At 52.6% G+C, this 5,322-nt stretch overlaps 1 long non-coding RNA gene across 1 annotated transcript; it reads left to right on the top strand.

Moving 5' to 3' along the window:
* The first annotated feature begins 521 nt into the window (after window positions 1–521).
* On the top strand, window positions 522–3,060 carry LOC137486725 (uncharacterized). The gene is made up of 3 exons (XR_011005786.1): window positions 522–878; window positions 998–1,163; window positions 2,349–3,060. It is a non-coding gene; the product is annotated as an uncharacterized lncRNA (long non-coding RNA).
* The last annotated feature ends 2,262 nt before the right edge of the window (window positions 3,061–5,322 follow it).

The raw sequence follows: 5,322 nt of genomic DNA, 5'->3' as shown, positions 1-5,322 counted from the left end.
TAATTTGCAGTTGCCATGTTTTTGTAAATGTGGGATCTCCTATCAATGCACACAGTGTGGGAAGAAGAAATGGCAGGAGGGAATTATCTGTGTAAATGAAGGAATCAGTCACTTGCTGCATGGAGCAATGAGTCAGAGTAAACCCAGCTCCATGTGTCTGAGTTTTCCTTCTCCCAGCAGGACACTAGTTTGTCTTCCTGCATGGACACTTCTGCATCTCCAGCAGAATTTGATGGGACGAGCAGGGGTCTGAAGTATCCAGAGGCCACCCAAGCATTTTGTAAGGCCTTCAAGAGCAAGAAAATCTGCCAGCACAGCTCTAAGGTAATACTCACTAAATGAGGTTGGTATCAATCTTTGCTTTCTTTCTCTGCAATGTTTTCAGCAGGGCTGTGGCTTCAGCTTTCCTGCTCTTCGTCTCAGTGTAGCTGTGAGACTTGCAGGGGTGAAGTAGGTGATACGGAGTGCTCATATACAACAGGGATACTCAAATTTGAGGCATAATTTTACTATGTGGTTGCTCATATACAACAGGGATACTCAAATTTGAGGCATGATTTTACTATGTGGTAAGCAGGAATGAGGGAAACCTGTTCCCAGCAGCCACTTTCTTTAGTCAGGCAGAGTTTTGAGAGCGTGTTGCCCTCACTGCAGGTCTAAGAGGAGGGAAAAGGACAGAAAACCTGGAAACTAATTTTAAAAGCAGGGCAAAAAACAAGTCTCCTGGGAGAAACTTAATGTGGTGGGTTGGACTTTTTCTTGGCCTGCAGTTGCTAACACAGCCCCATGTGCTGACAGCCTGTCCTCCCCCCAAGCAGCGCCCCGAGCATTCCCAGATCCACTCAACCTCCTGGGAAAGAAACAGTCCCAACACACAGGTGGGGAAATTGAGGCACACTGCTGATCTCAGCTGGGATTTCAGCTGAGAAGCCAAACCTCACCCTGCCACCAACCTGACCTAAATGTCCAGGACACTGAGGATTATTTTCTCCTACAGATGTCCCAGCTGGAAGCAAAGCCCTGCTACCAATGCTCCATGGGAGAAGCAGGGATGCATTTCCCTGCACCCTTCCAGTGCACGGACCAGTCCCAGTCCCATCCCTATACTGCAGGAGGGACACATGGAGTTTTCCCCACAGCGGAGGGTTGGCTGCAGGGACAGGGTAGGAGCAGGGCAGTGGTGTAAGTCCTGCAAACAGCCCCAAAGTGCAGCTGTCATGGAGCTGCTCAGACACAGGACTGTCAAACCACATGCAGTTACATAAAATAATAATAGTTTACGAAAGGCAGATAAGTCAGACTAAACCTCTCCTCTCCCTCCTTCCTGGAGATCCAATATTTCTCTTCATTGTCTCCATCCCTAATACCTGTCTCCCACGTTCGTCTCTGTGCCGCACCAAGAAGTTTGAGATTAACCATGACGAATGGACTGATTTCTGTGTCTCAGGGACTGTTCTATTTTTCCTTTGCCACATCTGACAAGTTACATTTTACTATAAATCCCCTCAATTAGGTGCTTCAAACAGCACTGCAGCCTTTTCCCTGATATATGGGGAAGGAATTATCTTCATGTCCCTGGTAACCAATTCCTTAACTAAAAATAGTTAGTGCTCACTTCTGCCTTCCCTGCATCACCTCCCACTTAGGGCACCTGGGCAGAGCATGGCCATCCCACATGTCCCACTTGGTGGCCATGGGCAGGCTGAGATGCTGAAAGACAGTCCTTGGTCTTGGTGTGGGAATGAGGTCTCTGGTGCTTCCCATTGCAAAGTCCCTTCTGTCCCCTGGGTGCACAAAGCCCTGAGAAGCTCCCAAAACCAGAGTGTTTTTTTGTGACCAGGAGCTGCGCCCTAGACCTGCGATGGTAGAAGGTGTCTCATGGCAGGGTTTTGGAAGTACGTGATCTTCCAATTCAAACTATTCCATGATCCTGTGATGCACTCAGCTGAATCAAGGATGCTCAAAAATATTGGGAGCAAGCTTTCTCAAGCCATTTTTAGAAAATTCTGCATTTTTCCTGGGCTTATTGAAGTGAGAGGTAACACAAGGGTGGCTCTGGAGTCTGTCTCATCCCATACTTGTCACAGGAGGGATGTTAAGAGACCTCAAAAACAAAAAGTTTGCTGAATTTACCAGAGCTTTATATATTTTCAGATTTCTTTGCCAAAGCAATGACACAATTGATTTAACCCAGCTAATGCCAAAAGATTTATGTCTGTGTTGTTTATTCCCCTTAATTACTGTCCCAGGAGCATTTACCCTTTGGGGGCCAGGATGGGTCACTGGGTGCCCCCACATGCTGAGACACAGCCCTGGCCAGTCCTTGTGCCTTGGTCCTGCAGCTGCAGGTGCTCCAGAGACAAAGAGCAGCTCAGTGAAGATGGATGGAGACTGTGGCCATGAATTCATCAAGGGACACTGCCCTCCTATTGATCCATCTGCAACCTGCTGTGGTCTGCAGCCATTCCCAGAGGCAGAGGCTGCAGCTGGGAGTGTGATCCAGCACCCCCGTGAGAGGCTGGTGGTGGATGAACCATCATCAGCTAAGGGAAATATCACACCCCTGGATGGTGGTCCCATGGCAATATTTTCCAGCATCCCCCCTCCCAGCAGTACACCTCACTGATCCTTATTTCCTCAAGGAAAGAAGGAAGCAACAACATGTTACTTGGCTGTCTGCTCTGGCTCACCTCAGGCTGATGGAGCTTGGCTCACTCCCAAGATAGGCACAGCACCCACAGCTGGGGCACCCCGCTAAACCTCAGTGAGTACGGAAGGCATGCTCTGAAACTGCCCTGGCATGGGGGAGCAGGTTTAACCCAGCCAGCCAACTCAGGGATGGACGCAATCCTGACCATATCAACCCCAAGAGAGAGGGGTGTGTGGAATCCCTCCCCAGGAGTCCAGGAGATGGCTGCCAGGGGACTGCAGGAGCTGAGACACAGAGGTATGACAGGAGACCCTTTAAAGCCTGAGGGTTATGCTAGGGGAGAAGGGACATGTCATTATCCAAGACCTCAGGAGCATCATCCAGGCTCTCCCACACCACTGTCTCCCACCCTCCCCACGGCACTTGTCCTCCCCCTTCTCTATCAGTTCATGCCCCCCCTGCTCCTGTCCCATCACCTCTGCCCTGGCCACCAACCCAGCCTACGGGACAAAGCACGGTGCCAGCAGCACCTCCACTTCCTCCGGGTCCGCCCTTGTGATCAAACATCCCCCGCACAGCCCCGCCGTGTGAAAGACCTGCATCCACCTGCCCCACATCCCCGTCCTTCCCTCAGGAGCATCTCCCTCACAAGGCAGGGCTGAAACCCCTTCCACCCCATGCCTGTGGAAGAGAAAAGGGGCTCTGCTCTCCCTTCGTACTCACCATCCGTTTTGCAAAGGGGCTGCAAAGGCTGACGGGGGAAACCTTGGGGAAACTGGGAAACTTGTCCCAGTTCCTCTGACAGAGCCCTGAAGCGAAATCCCCAAATGCATAACACCCACTCATCCCCTCATCCCCGGCAAATTGCAGCCCCAAACCCTTTGCAGACACAAGGGAAGCCCCCAGGCTGCGCAGGAGAGACCCCACCGCGTCTGCATGATGGGAGTGGGGGGGGGAGAGGAGAAACCCCCCCTCCAAGAAGAGGCGGGAGGGCGGTCCCTGGGCCGGTGGGAAGTTTCTGCTGCTGAAGATGCTGAGGGAGGGAAGGAGAAAGGGGCGGGGGGGGGGAATCAAATACCGTTGGAAGGCACCAGGGAGGTGGAGGAAGGAAAGGGGGAGGAGGAAGAGGAGGAGGGAGAGAAGGGGGAGTGGGAGGCTGGTGAGGAGGGATGTAGCCCATCGCCAGGCGAGCTGGAAGGTGGGCAGCCGGAGGACCGGCTCCGAGGAGGTTATAAAAGGCAGGACCGGGACGCAGAAGGACCCGCAGCCTCCGCGCAGCCCTGCGGGGACTCGCCAGGCTCCTTCGCTGGAAGCCCAGAGGATTCTCTCCCCGACGGCAGAAGCAGCCCAGCAGGAGCGGGGACGCTGCCAGCCATGCCCCGGGGAGCTGAGCGCAGGGGCAGCTGAGGATGGTGCCCCCGCCTACGTCTTGCCCTCTTCCTCCTCCTGCAGGTAAGATGCTTTAAGTCCTCTTCTCCCTTAAGGCCCTTCTGCCCCCTCCCCATCACCCCTGCGCCGTGCATCGCCCGCGTTCTCCGCAGTGACTTTTCAATTTCTTTGAAGGGAAAAGTAGAAAGAGAAACCGCAACACAAAGGACCCTCGGGAGAATTCCTCCAGTCGAGGCACGGGGGGCTTGGCAAGAGCTCGTGATGCTCAAAAACTATCGGGGAGAGGGGCTGAAGTGAGTGAAAGGATCATTTTAAGGGGGGGGGGGGGGGGGGGGGGACAATTGCAGCCAGGTCCTCCTGAGTTCAGCCTAGGGCTCCCAGTAACTCCCAGCCTTGCACCTCCCAGTGAAACCAGCTGCCACCAGTTTCCCAGGCTACTGGAAGGGGGTGGCCACTCTGGGGATGTGATGGATGTGGACAATGCAAATGCAGAGCCCAGTTGTACCTCCCATAATTAATTTTCTAAGGAACCCTCTCCTTTACCGCCCTGCACCTGCAAAGCACGAGACTTTCTCTCTAATTTGCTCGCTGTGGAACTGTAGCCACTGCTAATTTTGCAGCTCTGCACAATATGCAAATGCTTTGTCAGGAGCAATATTCCTCCTCCTTGAGGGCTCAATAAGGAGGGAAATGTTCACAGCCCCAAAGCTTGTTTAAATCCCAAGCCCTGGACAAACGAGATGAAGGGGTTTCCAGTGAAATCTTGAATTTTATTTGAACAAGCCTATAGTGGCAGTTACACAAAATGATCAGGTTTTTGATAAAACTTCTGTGTCAAGGAGGGGTAAAAGAGCAAATCTGCCTGGCTGGCTGCAGAATGGTGTCTCGGTGTCCCAGCTGGGACTGCAGAGTTAAAGCAGCAGGTAAAGTGGAGGGAGAGCCCTCCCCATTGTCACTACTATGGCTCATGCCCTGTGGGCTGTGAACCCCACTGTTCACCCCACTGTGTACTTCACACGTCAGCTGCACCTCTGGGCCAGGAAAGTTCTCACCTAAATGATGAGAAGAGCTGATGTGCACCAGGAGACCCCCTGCCTAGCTGGTGTTGCTTCTAAAAACTCTTCTGAGCAGCTGCTCTCTCTTATTGCTGCAACCCGCTAAGCCTGATTGATAGGATTTATGGGAGCTCTTTTGTTGTTACTTTCCCTAGTTCAGGTTTGGTTTGGCTCTGATGTAAGAAATAAAGGTGAGACAGGGCAGGATCTTTTCCCCCAGCTCAGGTC

The sequence above is a fragment of the Anomalospiza imberbis genome, chromosome 22, assembly GCF_031753505.1.
Source record: "Anomalospiza imberbis isolate Cuckoo-Finch-1a 21T00152 chromosome 22, ASM3175350v1, whole genome shotgun sequence".
NCBI lineage: Eukaryota > Metazoa > Chordata > Aves > Passeriformes > Viduidae > Anomalospiza > Anomalospiza imberbis.
This window is presented reverse-complemented; position numbering and strand designations above follow the sequence as displayed.